Here is a 17114-nt window from a genome sequence, read left to right on the forward strand (position 1 = left end):
CTCCCAGCCCAACTCCCCAGGATTACAAACATGAAGAAAAGGAGCCATTTAATCCAGACATGGATTCAAAATTCCTGGATTTGGTTTGAAATCTCCACAATTGTGATTGTGTCTAGAATTGTACATCCATACGATTTGATCTGCAGGACAGTGCACTAAATCACTCCACAATGTTAAGGATTGAATGGCCTGCACAATATGTACGAACAAATGTTGGGACATTTAGTTCCTTCCTCTGAACAACCTGGCAATGTGAACTATGAAGATATTCAGATGTGAAGCAAATACCATATTCCAAGTTGAATACCCACTGCAATAGGAAGAACTTCAATATTTGGTACGGACTCCTCCCACCTGTCCAATGCTGAATACCACAGTCCCCACCCAAATAAAACCTGAAACCTTGCAGCATTGGTCATTGCAACTTTCCAGTTCAGAAATCACCACAGTTTATCTGGAATTAAGCAAAGCTTCCTGTCTATTATTCCAGGCTCATGGACCAAGCCTCTCTCTGTGTGAATAAAGATCTCCCTCCCAGATTTGGAGCACACACTGGGACCAGGAATCCCTATCATTCAATCAGCACTGTCCATCAACATCATCAAAATTGTACCACAAGGTGTTCCAGGAGACACAAGTAGTATCCTGTTGCTAGGCATCCGAGATTACCTCCCTGGATTCAGGCCAATGTTAAAGATGAGGAGAGATAAAGGCCTAAAGGTCTGATCACTCGGTTATGCATTCAGAGATCTGGATGATGTTCTGTGGGTTCGCTATCCGCCATGGGTCGAGATTAGTGAGGTGCTGGACAAGCACAGCAGGCCAGGCAGCATCCGAGGAGCTGTAAAATCAACGTTTCAGGCAAAAGCCCTTCATCAGCCTTTCCTGATGAAGAACTTTTTCCCATATCATCAATTTTCCTGCTCCTCAGATGCTGTCTGGCCTATTGTGTTTTTTTTTCCAGCACCACTCTAATCTAGACTCTGGTTTCCAGCATCTGCAGACCTCACTTTTGCCTAGTCAATATCTCCCATGGCAGATCATGCAATTTCAATTCAATAAAAATCTAGACTCCTGATTTTGACAATGAATGGTTGTCAGTTTTTGGGAAAGGAAACCATCTCACTCATTAACATCCTTTTGAGAGGGTAATTTGTTATCCTCACCCTGTCTGGCCTAGATGTAACTGCAGATCAACAACCTGGTTGATGCTTACCTGCCCTCAGGACAGTTAGGGAAGGTGGGGAAGTGTTGGCCGAGCCAGCAACACCCATATCCTCTCAATGAAGAAAAGAAAACGGAACTCCCCATTCACAGCCAACTCATCACCACGGATGGCTGCTCTCTTTTTCAAACACACCCTGTCATTTGAATATCCCACATTGAGTCCATTGTCTCAACTATGAAATTCCCAAAGTTGATCCACTTTCAAAGCTAAAAGATCCTCCACTTAATTCAGTGTAAATTCCTGGAGTCGGGAAAACCAACATATAGACCGGTACCCAGCACAGACAACCAAGGTGAAAGGATCTGCCTCCTGGTTTTGAGACTAACAAGAGTTAGTAACCTCATTGGACTTGGCGAGGTATGCTATAGCATGGATTATCCGCTGGAATTCGTGATGCCCTGAATTCAGCAGAATCTCATTACCAGCTATCTAGTCTTTCCATTGGAAATTTTTCCAGCTCTCTACCATATGAGACTTCCCTTGGACACCAACCACACTTCGGGTTCCGAGATATCCGACTTCAGGTTTGGGAATTAGAAGAATTAGAATTCCTACTGTGTGGAAACAGGCCCTTCGGACCAAACAAGTCCACAATGACCTTCCAAAGCGTAACCCTCCCAAACCCACACCCCATCCTGTATTTGCCCCTGACTAATGTACCTAACCTACATATCCCTATGGGCAATTTAGCATGTCCAATTGACCTAACCTGGGAGGAAACTGGAGTACCCCAAGGAAACCCACACAGACACAGAGAGAATGTTTGATTCTGAAGCTGGAATCAAACTCGGGACCCTGAAGCTTGTGGGGAAGCAATGCTGACCACTGAGCCACTATGCCACACAAAATAGTGATTGATTTTAAAAGTACTCGTGGAATGTAAGCTGTTTTGCCAAACTCAGCTCTAATCGACTTTGTGACAGTGTTAGAGATCAACCTTTGTGAACATCTGCATTTTCTGGGGCACAGAAAAACCCACAGGGTGTTGGGGGAGAGATGCAGAACTTTTACTCAGCAACAGTGGTAGAAAGACACCATATTTCCAAGTCAAAATGTAATCTGGCTTAAAAGGGAACTTGGATGTGATGGGATTTCTATGCATCTGTTGTCCTTGTTCAGGTGCTCGAGGTCATGGGTTTACAAGGGGCTGTTGGAAGAGACTTGAATTACAACTGTTTTACGTGTTGTAGGTGGGATTCGTTGGTGATCGTGCATGTGGTTAGTGAAGAAAGTGAGTACTGAGTGATCGACACACTAATCACTTGACTGTTTGAACTGTGCATTGTGGAGCTTTGTGTACTCAGTGTTGCATTCAGCTTTCCATCCCACCTCTGAGCTACATTTATGGGTGGTGGACATGGATTGGAGAGGCAGACACGGAGCTTATTGTCACAATGGTCGCAGTGTCTGACATACTGCCATCACCACAACATTTCATTGGTTGGACTAGATCACTGTTTTGTCAAGGGTTGGCCCAAGTTATTGTTAGTCATGCATAAGTCATGGTAATGTCATAATAAGCCAAGGGGTGATTGAAAGATTCTCACTTTTTGAGATGGTTATTGCCTGATGCTTGTGTGGTGCCAATGTTACTTGTCAATTATCTCTTGTTAGGTCCATGACCTCCACTAAATCACCCTCCCCTCCTGACAGCTTCCCTTGCTCCCGCAACATCCTGGTCAATATTTTCTGCACCCTTTCCAATTTAATCACATCCTTTCCATAGCACAGCAACCAATATTGCACACAGTATTCCAAATGTGGCTTCCCAATGTGTTGTACAGCTGTAATATAACATCCTGACACCTTTTCTCAATGCTCTGACCAATGAAGGCAATCACCCTGTCTACCTGTGATGCCACTTTCAGGGGGCTATCTATCAGCACTCCTGGATTTCTCTATTTGATAACACTCCCAAGGGCATGAGTATAAGTCCTGCCCAGGTTTGTCTTACCAAAATGCACTACCTCACCTTTGTCCCATCCAAACTCTATGTGCCATTCCACTGCCCATTGACACAGTTGGTCATGATCCATGTGTAATCTTAGAAAATCTTCTTCACTGTCTACTAGACCACCAATTTTGGTGTCATCTGGATAATAACCATCCCTCCTCTCTATGTCCTCACGTACTCATCCAAATCATTCATGTAAATGATGAACAATAATGGCCCAGCTCCGATCATTGTGACACACCGATGGTCACAGGCTCCAGTCTGAACAACAACCCTCTATCATCACCCACTGTCTCTTACTGTCAAGCTCATTTTGTCTCAAATTGGCTAGCTCTCCCTGGATTAACTGTCGACCATGTGGAACCTTGTTGAAGACTTGCTGAGGTCCATGCCAACAACGTCTACCCTTCTGCCTTCATCTTTCTTCTTTTTCAACTCTTCAAAAAAACTGAATCAAGTTTGTGAGACATGATGTTCTAGAACCTATCTGTCTGGTGTTCTGGGTAATAGTACAAATTCATTCTGCTGTCCCTCTCTGTCTTTCTCGTTGTTTCTCACATTGCTTGCTCCTAGATCAACCTCAACAGTGTTCAGGCTCAACTCTGGATATTAACTTTCAGTCTCAGTTTTAGCTTTGTCCTGACGTTCTTGCTGCTTCAGGCTCCAAACCAAGCACTGTAAATGTAAACTTCCCAAACTATAAAGACCTCTGTCACCTAAAAGGACATGTTCCACGGATAGTTCGGAATCAATCCACTGACCTTGTGAATCTGAACTGAAATTATGTTGCGTCATCATTAATGTCATTTGTTCAAAAAATGCAGGAAATTCCTCCTAAGATTTGTATTCAGCCATCAGTTCACATTCCTTCAGAAATAGCCAACCAGCTTAGTATATCCCAAAGAGATAGACCAAAGGTGAAGGGTATTCAGCCAGCTGCAGTGCAGTCCTTGTTGCAACGAATGGAAATGGCATTGAATATACAGACACCAAGCTTCTAAAAACTAATATCATCAAAACCAGGTCACCTTCTTGATTCTTCGAGTGTTGTCTTGTGTGCAAGAATTATTGGCCACAAGGTATTGGACTATTTCTGGTGTCTTTCTTTCATTAGTGAGAGTGGTTACGTTACTCTGAGAGAACAGACAAGGCCCTTGGTTAAATTGCCGAGACAATCCAACAGCTCCTCTGTAGTGACCCACCAACAGTGGTCATTGATGAGCATTCCAACTTTTCACACTATCTCAGAACAGAGGATCCGTAACGTTTTCTTTGATTCTCACCAAAATACCCACAACGTAGTGCTCCCTCAGCTCTGTATCCCCACCCCACCAGTGAAGTAGACACCAAAAACGCACCAATTATAGTACAGCTCTCTCTCTCAGGACTGACCTCTTCATAGCACATCACTCCCTCAACAATAACTCCCACACACAGAGAGCTCTGTCACTGTTGACCCTTCGACTGTATCACACACTATCAGTACTGTCCACAATTGCAACTTGGATTATACACTGTACCGAGTCACAAAGGTGGGTGTCCTTGACAGATTCACAAAGTGAATCGTGCTGATTAACAGATAGTGTTGTATTAAAATGTCTCAAGTTTTGATGAGGTTTGAGAAGCAAACATTATTAAATTAATACAACACTACAGTCACAAAGATGTGCGGGTCAGATGAATTGGCCAAGCTAAATTGCCCGTAGTGTTAGGTAAGGGGTAAATGTAGGGGTATGGGTGGGTTGCGCTTCGGCGGGTCGGTGTGGACTTGTTGGGCCGAAGGGCCTGTTTCCACACTGTAAGTCTAATCTAATCTAATATTTTAAAATCATCAAAGTGGTTCGGATGTGGTGTAGATAGTGAACAGTCAATCTGCAGTAAATGTTCAGCAAACAATTGTGGTGATGAAAGTGAAATGTTTTCTTCTGTGTTCTTTGTAACAGGTTTAAGCAGGGAAGCATACTGTATACCTATCAATGTATCCATCAATGATCAGGTAACTATACCACGGAGACAAGTGCAATTTGAACAGAAATATATGCTACAATTCAGCAATTGTTTTGAAAATCACTTTTATGCTACCCAGGGGAGGGAAATCATACATTTTTACCAAATTTTTGACTATTGCTTCCACATGGTGGGTCCAGGACAGATTGTTGGTTATCATCACTGTTAGGAATTTGATGCTTTTGATCCTCTCTGCCTCAGCTCCATTGATGTAGATAGGGGCGTGCCTTCCACCTTGCTTCCTGAAGACAACGATCAGTTCTTCTGTTTTGCTGATTATTGAGAGAGAGATTATTATCATGGTACCAAGAAACCTATCTCCTTCCTGAATTCTGACTCAGCATTGTTTGAATTGTCATCTACAATAGCAGTGTCATCAGCAAATGTGTTGATGGTGTTCATACGAAATTTGGCCACACAGTTGTGAGTCTACAGGGAGTATGTGGGGGCTGAGTGCCCATCCGCACAGGGCGCCAGTGTTCAGGGTTATCGTGAAGCAGTGCTGTTGTCTACATTTACTGATTGTGACCTATCAGTGAGAAAGCAGAGGGAGGAGCCGAGACCTCGGTCTCAGAGTCACAAAGTCATAGAGATGCAGAGCAAGGAAACAAACCCTTTGGTCCAACTCATCCATGCTGACCAGATAGCCTGAATTAATCTAGCCCCATTTGCCAGCACTTGGCTTATATCCCTCTAAATCCTTCCTATTCATATACCCATCCAGATGCCTTTTAAATGTTGCAATTGGACCAGCCTCCACCACTTCCACTGCCAGCTCATTCCATGCATGCACCACCCTCGGCATGAAAACATTGTCTCTTCGGTCCCTTTAAATGTTTCCCCTCTCACCCTAAACCAATGTTAAATGTTAAAAAGCATGTCTCCACACCACCTCTGTTTTCTACCTTTGAGCCAGTTCTATATCCAAATGGCTAGTTCTCCCTGTATTCCATGAGATCTAGGAGAAAATGAGGACTGCAGATGCTTGAGATCAGAATCAAAAGGTGTGGTGTTGGAAAAACACAACAGGTCATGCAGCATTCGAGTAGGAGAATCAATGTTTCTAGCTTAAGCCCTTCATCAGGAATCCTTTCCAAATACATGTAAATTCTGCCCCTCAGATTCTCTCTCAAACCTGTCCAATACCAATGTCAAGTTCTCCAGTCAATAATTCCTTGGAGTTTCCTTACCACCTTTTTTAAAACATTGCACTACGTAACCAAAGTTCAGTCTTTCTGCACCTATCAATGATGCAAATATCTCCGCAAAGTGCCCAGCAATCACTTTCCTAGCTTCCCACAGAGTTTTAGGTTACAACTGATCTGTCCCTGGGAATTTTATCTGTTTTAAGACATCCAGCACCACCTTGCCTGGAATATGGACATTTTTCAAGATGTCACCATCTATTTTCCCACATTCAATATCTTGTGACTCATGTGACTCAGCCAACATTGTCTATCTTTTACGTTGCAGGCAAGAATGTCCTGAGGCATGGTACATTGGGGAAACTGAGCAAAGGCTATGGCAATGGGAGTGTTCCCTCCCAGTTGGGGAACACTTCAGCAGTCCAAGATGTTCAAACTCCGACCTTCGGGTGACCATCCTCCAAGGCAGACTTCGGGACAGGCAGCAGCGAAAAGTGGCCGAGCAGAGGCTGATAGCTACGTTCCATGCCCATAGGGAGGGCCTCAACCAGGACGTTGGGTTCATGTCACACTACAGGTGGCCACCATTGCACTATATACACATACAGACACTCCTGCACACACACATGCACACACACACACATGCACGCACAGGCACTCCTATACACACACGTGCACACGGACACACGTATACACAGACATACACACACACACAGCTCCAGACACACACACACTCCCACAGTCAGACATGCATCCTCTCAGACTTAGAAAACTCTACACTCATACACACATATACACTCTCTCTCAGAGACACACACAACCCTCAGACCCAGACACAACACACAAACACACACCCACACTCCTACAGACACACACACTCCCACATGCACCCATTCACAGACGTAGACACTCTACAGTCATATACACACAGAAACACTCTCTCACATTCACAAAGCCCCACCTCAGACAGACAGCCACACACACAAAAAAATTGTACTTGCAGAGTTACGTTGTACTTTGCTCAAAAACTGCATGAATCCATGTAAGACTCTGTTAACTCACTTATTTGGATTAGAATCAGTCTAAACATTATGGCACAGACAGAGAACACAGGGGGATAACACCTTCAATATATGGTCTAGCTAACACCAATTGCTACAGTTAACCTGAGAATGTAACCTTTTCAAAAAATGTTTGTGATTTACATATGAAAGAAGTGAAACTATCATGGTATTCGAACAGATGAAAGACTCAACAAACAATCAAGGTATTTTTCAATGTATAATTTCAGTTACGTCACACTGTAAACTTTTGCTATATATTCCGTGTCTTACAATTGTGTCCTCCACTACCACTTGATGAAGGAGCAGTGCATCGAAAGCGAATACTTCCAATTAAACCTGTTGGACTAAAACCTGGTGTTATGTGATTTTTAACTTTGTACACTCCAGTACAACACCAGCCTCTCCAAATCATATCTTCCATGTCCTTCTCCACAGCAAACACTGATGTAAAATACTTGTCTAGAATCTCCCCCGTCTTCTGTGGCTGAACATATATTTACAGCTTCACTGAACTTACAGGGAGAGAATAGGGTAACTATTTTCTCCCTAGTTACCCTTTTGACCGTAATGCATTTATAAAATCCTTTTGGATTTTGTTAATTCTATTTGCCAAAGCTATCTCATGTCCCCTTTTTGCTCTCATGATTGCCCTCTTAAGTATACTCTTACTGACTTTGTACCCTTCTAAGGATTCACTTGATTTTTTGAGAAGATTTGTAGCTCAGGTTAAGGTTCTGGATGTAAGTTTGCTTGCTGAGCTGGTCATTTTTAGAGATCACCAAAGGCGGCACGGTGGCACAGTGAGTGGGCGGCACGGTGGCACAGTGAGTGGGCGGCACGGTGGCACAGTGGTTAGCACTGCTGCCTCACAGCGCCAGAGACCCGGGTTCAATTCCCGCCTCAGGCGACTGACTGTGTGGAATTTGCACGTTCTCCCCGTGTCTGCGTGGGTTTCCTCCGGGTGCTCCGGTTTCCTCCCACAGTCCAAAGATGTGCGGGTTAGGTGAATTGGTCATGCTAAATTGCCCGTAGTGTTAGGTAAGGGGTAAATGTAGAGGCATGGGTGGGTTGCGCTTCAGCGGGTCGGTGTGGACTTGTTGGGCCGAAGGGCCTGTTTCCACACTGTAAGTCATCTAATCTAATCTAGTGGCTCACTGAAGATGGTGACGAAACGTCTGAAAATGAAACTTCCAACTCAGCAAGCAAACTTACACTGACAATTGGTAGGGGAGTCTGTAGTACAACCCCAATTATGTAATTATTCATTTCTAAGTTCCACCAACCATGCAGTGAGTTTATCACTCTTCCCTGTTAGCGCTCTTGCATTGAAATAACTGTGGCTTAATTTATCAGCTTTACCTCGCTCCCTACTCTGTTCCTGTCTGTCCTGATTATTTGACTGACTCCTTTTCCCAACTGTACCAGTCACAGAATAATCTCTTTCTTCATTATCGCTCTGGGTCTCCACCCTCCTCCAACATACTTGTTTAAAACCTCCCAAGCAGTTCCAGCAAATCTCTCTGCCAGCATATTAGACCACTCCCAATTCAGCGAAAATCTGTCTTTCATATACAGGTCACTTCTACCACAGAAGAGATTTCAATGATCCAAAAATGTGACCCTCTCACTCTGCCTCATAGTGACCTCTCCCAGTCTGCCTCACATTAATCCCTCCGAGTCTGTTTCACAGTGAACCCCTCCCATTCTGCTCAGTGACCCCACCCAGTTTGTTCACATTAACCCATCCCATTCTGCCTCTCAGCGACACCTCACAGTCTACTCACAGTGACCCCTCCCAGTCTACGCATAGTGAACCTTCCCAGTCTCTCACAGTGACCCCCTCCCAGTCTGACTCACAGAAACCCCTCCCAGTCTACTTACAGTGACCTTTCCCAATCTGCATCACAGTAACCCCTCCCAGTATACTCACAGTAACCCATCCCAGTGACCCTGCTCAGTCTGCCTCACAGTAACCCCTCCCAGTCTACTCACACTGACCCCTCCCACTCTGCCTCACAGTAACCCCTCCCAATCTGCCTCAATGACCCCTCTCACTTTGTCTCACAGTGACCCCTCCCAATATGCCTCAATGACCCCTCCCACTCTGTTTCACAGTAATCCTTCCCAATCTGCCTCACAGTAACCCCTCCCACTCTGCCTCACAGTGACCCCTCTCAATCGGCCTCACAGTAATCCGTCCCAATCTGCCTCACAGTGACCTCTCCCAATCTGCCTCACAGTGACCCCTCCCAATCTGCCTCACAGTAACCCCTCCCACTCTGCCTCACAGTGACCCCTCCCACTCTGCCTCACGTAACGCCTCCCAGTCTACTCACAGTGACCCCTCCCAGTGACCCCGCCCAATCTGCCTCACAGTGAAGCCCCCTTTTCTGCCTCACAATAACCCCTCTCACTCTGCCTCTCAGTGACACCTTACAGTCTGCTCACAGTGACTCCTCCTACTCTTCCTCACAGTAACCCCTCCCAATCTGCCTCAATGACCCCTCCCCATCTGTTTCACAGTCACCCTCCCACTCTGCCTCACAGTAAACCCTCCCAGTCTACTCACAGTGACTCCTCCCAATCTGTCTCACAGTAACCCCTCACAATCTGCCTCCCAGTGACCCCTCACAATCTGTCTCACAGTAACCCCTCCAAATCTGCCTCACACTGACTCCTCCCAGTCTACTCACAGTGACCCCTCCTAGTCTGCCTCACAGTAAACCCTCCCAGTCTGCCTCACAGTAAACCCTCCCAATCTGCCTCACAGTGACCTCTCCCAATCTGCCTCAATGTGTCCCCTCTCAGGCTGTCTCACAGTTGTGGGCGGCACGGTGGCACAGTGGTTAGCACTGCTGCCTCACAGCACCTGAGACCTGGGTTCAATTCCCGACTCAGGCGACTGACTGTGTGGAGTTTGCACGTTCTCCCTGTGTCTGCGTGGGTTTCCTCCGGGTGCTCCGGTTTCCTCCCACAGTCCAAAGATGTGCAGGTCAGGTGAATTGGCCATGCTAAATTGCCCATAGTGATAGGTAAGGGGTAAATGTAGGGGTATGGGTGGGTTGCGCTTCGGCGGGTCGGTGTGGACTTGTTGGGCCGAAGGGCCTGTTTCCACACTGTAAGTAATCTAATCTAATCTAACCCCTCCCTCTCTACTCACAGTAACCCCTCCCAGTCTACTCAGACAGCTTCACAGTGATACTGACCTGCTGGCACACTCATGGACACATAGAAAATAAGTGCAGGAGTAGGCCATTCGCCCCTTCAACCCTGCACCACCATTCAATATGATCATAGCTGATTCGATCTTAGGATTCCTCTCCCATTTTCTCTCCATACCCCTTGATCCTTTTAACCACAAGCTCCCTCTTGAATGTATCTAGAGAGCCGGCACCAACTGTTTTCTGTGGAAGAGAATTCCACAGGGTCACAACTCTCTGAAGAAATGCTTCCCCATCTCAGTTCTGAAGACTTATCCCTTGTTCTTACATGTTGGCCCCGAGTTCTGGACGTCCCCAACATTGAGAACATTCTTCCCACATCGAGTCTGTCCAGTCCCACAATAATTTTATGTTTTACTATGAAATTCCCTCCTCATTCTTCAAAATTCCAGTGAGTACAAGCCCAGGCAATCCAGTCTTTCTTCATCTGTCAGTCCTGTCATCCCGGGAATCAGTCTGTTGAACTGAATCATTGCTGAACTATCCCAATAGCAAGGATACTCAGACTAGGCATCCAGAACTGCACACAATACTCAAGATGTGACCTCACCAAGGTTCTGTATAACTGCAGCAAGATATCCGTAGTCCTATACTCAAACCCTCTCACTGTGAAGGAGAGCATGCTGTCCTCACCGCCTGCTGCACCTGCATGCTAACCTTCAGCAACAGTTCCACCATGTCACCCAGGTCTCGTTGCTCCTCACCTTTTCCTAAAATGCTACCATTCAGATAATGTGTCTTCCTGTTTTTGCCAGCAAGTGGATAACCTCACATTTATTCACATTATCCTGCATTTGTGAGTACTTAGCCACTCTGCCAGCCTGTCCAATCACCCTGCAACTTCTTAGCATCCTCCTCACAGCACACACTGCCACCCAGCTTAGTGTTGTCTGCAAATTTGGAGAAAATGGGTTCAATTTCTTTGTCCGAATCATTAATATTTATTGCGGACAGGTGGGATTCCAGCACTGAACCCTGTGGTATCCCACTTGTCACTGCCTGCTGCTCTGAAAAGATCCCATTTATAACAACTCTCTGCCAACCAGTTCTCTGTCCACGACAATGCACTATGTCTGATACCATGAGCTTTAATTTTGCTTACTCATCTCTTGTGTGGAGTCATGTCAAAATCCTTTTGAATGCCAAAAGACACAACATTGGCTGATTCACCAGTGTCTACTCTATGAATTATATCCTCAAAAAATTCCAGAAAATTTGTCACGCATGATTTCCCTTCAGTGAATCCATGCTGACATGGCCCAATCCAGTCACCGCTTTCCAAATGCTCAGTTATTATTTCCTTTATAATTGACTCCATCATTTTCCCGACCACTGACTGGCTAAGTGGCCTCTAATTCCCTGGTTTCACTCTCCATCCATTTTGTTAAAAAGTGGGGGGGTGTTCACCATCGTCCAGTCAAGTAGAACTCTTCCAGAGTCTGTAGTATGCTGGAAAATGATCACCAATGCATCTACTTTTTCTAGGGCCTCTTCCTTAACTACTCTAGGATGCAGAGCATCAGGCTCTGGGGACTTACCTTACTTTCATCCCAAAAGTTGTCCCAATATCACATCTTGACAAATAACGTTTTCTTCAATTCCTCCTTCCTGCTTGGCCTTCTGTCCACTAACATTTGTGAAAGGTTATTTGTGCCCATTTTAATGAAGACAGTTCCAAGGTACTCGTTCAAGTTGTCTCTCATCCCTTTGTTGTTCATTATGAATTCATCTTATTCTAATTGCAAGGGATTTACTTTTGTTGACTCCAATTTTTCTATTTTTTACATCTCTATGGAAGCTTTTCCAGTCAGTTGTTATGTTTTCCACAAGCTTACTTTCATATTCTATATTCCCCTTCTGAATGAAACCATTGTCCATTTCTGCTGAAGTTTGAATTTCTCCCAGTCTTCAGGTTTGCTGCTTTTTTCTGGACAATTTATACGTCTCCTCTTTGGGTTTAACACTACTCCTGATTTCCCTTGTTAGCCAAGGTTGAGCCACCTTCCCTGTTTCAATCCTCTGCTAGACAGGGATGTATCACTGTTGAAGTTCATCCATGCGTTTTTTAAATGTCTGCCATTGCCAATCCACTGTCAAACTTTCAAGTATCCTTGACCAGCTTCTTGTAGCCAATGCATGTCCCATACGATCAGCGTTACCTCTCTTTAAGTTCAGGAACCTTGCCTCAAATTTAATTGTGTCACTGTCCATCTTACTGAACAGTTTTACCATATGGTTGTCACCATTCCCCAAAGGACCTCACACCACAAAGTTGCTAACTAACCCTCTCTCATTGCACAATACCCAGTCTAGGATGGCCTGCTCTCTCGTTGATTCCTCAACATATTGGTTGAGGAAACCATCCCTCATACATTCCAGTAAAACCCCCTCCACCGTACTGTGACCCGATTGGTTCGTCCAATCATTATGCAGATTGAAGTCACTGATAATAACTGCATCCATCTATAATTTCCTGTTTGATGGCGTCCCTAATCACACAAGCACAGTTTAATGATCTGAACCAAACTCCCACTAATGTTCTTGTTTTCCCTCTGGTGTTCCAAAGCTCCACCCATCCAGATTCCACATCATCCATGCTAATGTCCTCCCTTACTAATGTGTTAATAGCCTCCCTTAACAGCAACACTAACCCAACCTCACCACCCCCACCCCCCTTTCCTTTCCATCTTCTTTCCTGAAAATTGAATAATCCAGGATTGTGATTTCACATTCTTGGTCACCCTGGAACCTGGATTCAGTGCAGTTACATTGTATCCATTAATACTATGGGTGCAGTTCACTCATCCACATTATACCAAATGTGCTTTACATTGAAACACAGAGACTACAGTTTTTTTTTCAAGTTAGATTTATGGCTTATTGTGGTCTTTTATATTTTTGCCTTTGGTTTCTCTGCCTTTCACTTTCACTTTTCTCTTTACAGTCTTTTGTTCCTGACCACACTTGACCTCCCAGTGACTTCCTGCATTGGTTGCCATCCCTGGCCCCCAACAGTCTGCTCTCCTTTGGGTCAGAGACAGACACACAGTGGGGTCAGTCTGCTCTCCACTGGGACATTAACAGAAACGCAATGGGGCAGTCTGTTCTCCCCAGGGTCAATAACAGAGACACAGTGGGGGCAGTCTGCTCTCTCCAGGGTCAGTAACAGAGACACAGTGGGGTCAATCAGCTCTCACACAGGTGAGTGACAGAGACACAGTCGGGTCATTCTACACTTCCCTGGGTCAGTGACAGAGACACAGTGGGGTCAGTCTGCTCTCCCCTGGGTCAGTGACAGAAACACAGTGGGGTCCATTTGCTGTATGAGGCAGAAGTGGCACTGCAGATGCTGGAGATTAGAGTCAAGATTAGTGTTGTGCTGGAAAAGCACAGCAGGTCAGGCAGTATCCGAGGAGCAGAAAATATCAATGTTTTAAACAAAAGCCCTTCATCGGGAATCATTGCAGCACCACTCTAATCTTGACTCTCAATCTGTTCTACACAGCAGCAGGGACAGAGACACAGTGGGGTCAATCTGTTCTACTCAAGGTCAATGACAGAGACACAGTGGGATCAATCCGTGCTAGCCAGAGTCAGGGACAGAGACACAGTGGGAAGATTGAAGAAAGCATAGGTCGGCAGATTTTGGAAAAGTGTGAATGTAGTCGGGTTGTGAGAATGAGTGACTTTAACTTTCCCAATATTGATTGGAACCTCCTTCGAACAGATGGTTTGGAAGGAGCTTTTTTTGTAAGTTGTGTTCAGGAGGGTTTCCTAACTAAGTGTATTGACAGACAGACGAGGGAAGCAGCCATTTTGAATTTGGTGCTCGGCAATGAGCCGGAACAGGTGTCAGATCTTGCGGTGGGAGAGCATTTTGGTGACAGTGACCACAACTGCCTCACATTCTACATAGCTATGGAGAAGGAGAGAAGCAGGCACAATGGGAGGATATTTAATTGGGGAAAAAGGAACTATGATATTATCAGACGTGAGTTGGGAAGCATGGACTGGGAGCAATTGTTTCATGGAAAGGGCACTATAGACATGTGGAGACTGTTTAAGGAACAGTTGTTGCGAGTGATGCACAAATATGTTTCTCTGAGACAGGCAAGAAGGGGTAAGATAAAGGAACCTTGGATGACGAGAGTGGAGGAGCTTCTCGTCAAAAGAAAGAAGGCAGCTTATGTAAGGTAGATGAAGCAAGGGTCTTGCTCAGCTCTACAAGATTACAGGCAGGCGAGGAAGGAGCTCAAAAGTGGTGTGAGGAGAGCCAGGAGGGGGCACGAAAAAGGCTTGGCAGGAAGTATTGAGGAATTTGTGTGAGGAATAAGAGAATGATAAAAGAAAGAGTAGAGCCGATCAGGGATAGCATAGGGAACGTTTGTATAGAGTCTGAGGAGGTAGGGAAGCCCTAAATGAGTTTTTGCTTCTGTCTTTACTAAAGAAAAGGACCTTGTAGTGAATGAAACCATTGAGGAGCAGGTAAGCATGCTGGAATGAATAGAGATTGAGGAAGCTGATGTGTTGAAAATTTTGACAAACATTAAAATTGACAAGTCGCCAGGACCAGACCAGATTTGTCCTCGGCTGATTTGGGAAGTGAGAAAAGTAATTGCTTCGCCACTTGCGAAGATCTTTGCATGCTCGCTCTCCACCGGAGTTGTACCTGAGGATTGGAGGGAGACAAATGTATTCCTCTCATAAAGAAAGGAACTAGGGAAATCCCGAGCAATTACAGATCAGCCAGTCTCATGTCTGTCGTCTGCAAGCTGTTAGAAAGGATTCTGAGGGATAGGATGACCAACGGAAAGAGCATAGCTTGATTAAAGGCAGTCAGCACGGGCTTTGTGAGGGGCAGGTGACGCCTCACTAATTTTATTGAGTTGCTGGAGGATGTTACTCGACAAGTGGTGGATGTGGTGTATATGGAATTCAATAAGGCATTTGATAAGGATCCCCATAGTAGGCCCGTTCAGAAGGTCAGGAGGAATGGGATACAGGGGAACTTAGCTGTCTGGATACAGAATTGGCTGGTCAACAGAAGACCGCGAGTGGTAGTGGAAGGAAAGTATTCTGCCTGGAAGTCAGTGGTGAAGGGTGTTCCACAGGGGTCTGTTCTTGGGCCTCTACTCTTTGTAATTTTTATTAATGACTTGGATGAGGAGATTGAAGGATGGGTTAGCAAGTTTGCAGATGACACAAAGGTTGGAGGTGTCGTTGACAGTATAGAGGACTGTTGTAGGCTGCAGCGTGACATTGACAGGATGCAGAGGTGGGCTGAGAGGTGGCTGATGGAGTTCAACCTGGATAAATGCAAAGTGATGCATTTTGGAAGGTCGAACTTCAAAGTTGAGTACAGGATTAAAGACAGGACTCTTGGCAGTGTGGAGGAACAGAGGAATCTTGGTGTGCAGGTACATAGATCCCTGAAAATGGCCACCTGGGTGGCCAGAGATGTTAAGAAGGCATATGGTGTTTTGGCTTTCATTAACAGGAGGATTGAGTTTAAGAGTCGTGAGATCTTGTTGCAGCTCTTTAAGACTTTGGTCAGACTGCACTTGGAATACTGTGTCCAGTTCTGGTCGTCCTCTGATAGGAAAGATGTAGACTTTTTGGTGAGGGTTCAGAGGAGGTTGAACAGGATGCTGCCTGGAATGGAAGGCTAACCAAATGAAGAGAGTATGACTAAGCTCGGACGTTTTTCATTGGAAAAAAGAAGGAAGAGTGGGGACCTAATTGAGGTATACAAGATAATGAGAGGCATAGATAGAGTTGATAGCCAGAGACTACTTTCCAGGGCAGAAATGGCTAACACGAGGGGTCATAGTTTTAAGCTGTTTGGCGGAAAGTATAGAGGGGTTCTTCACACAGAGATTTGTGAGAGCATGGAATGCATTGCCAGCAGCAGTTGTGGAAGCGAGGTCATTGGGGACATGCATATGGTCACAGAACTGTGAGGGTTTACCTCACATGTGAATCAATGGTCGGAACAACATGTGGAATGAACAGCCTGTTCTGTGCTGTACTGTTTTATGTTCCATGTTTTATGTTCTACTCTGGTCTATGCAGGGCCAGTGACAGAGACACAGTGGGCTCAGTCTGCTCTCCCCTCGTTAGTCAAAAGATCCTGGTACGGCCAACAACCCACAACTCCCAACTTAACTCCACCCAAGGCCCCAAAGGAGCCTTCCACATTGTCCGAGATTTGCCTGCACTGATATGCACATCATCTACTGTATCCATTGCTCCAGATGTGGTCTCCTGTTCATTGGGGAAACAGGATGCCTACTTGCAGAATGCTTCAGTGAACATCTCTGGAACACATGCACAAAACAATCCCACCACCCCATGTCTAAACATTTTAACTCCCCCTCCCACTCCGCCAAGGACATTCAGGTCCTGGGCCTCCACCACCACCAAAGTCTCAACACCTCATCTTTCAACTTTGGTCCCACTAACCACATGTGATCAATGTGGATTTCATCAGTTTCC

Source organism: Hemiscyllium ocellatum, chromosome 33 (assembly GCF_020745735.1).
Source record: "Hemiscyllium ocellatum isolate sHemOce1 chromosome 33, sHemOce1.pat.X.cur, whole genome shotgun sequence".
Taxonomy (NCBI): Eukaryota; Metazoa; Chordata; class Chondrichthyes; order Orectolobiformes; family Hemiscylliidae; genus Hemiscyllium; species Hemiscyllium ocellatum.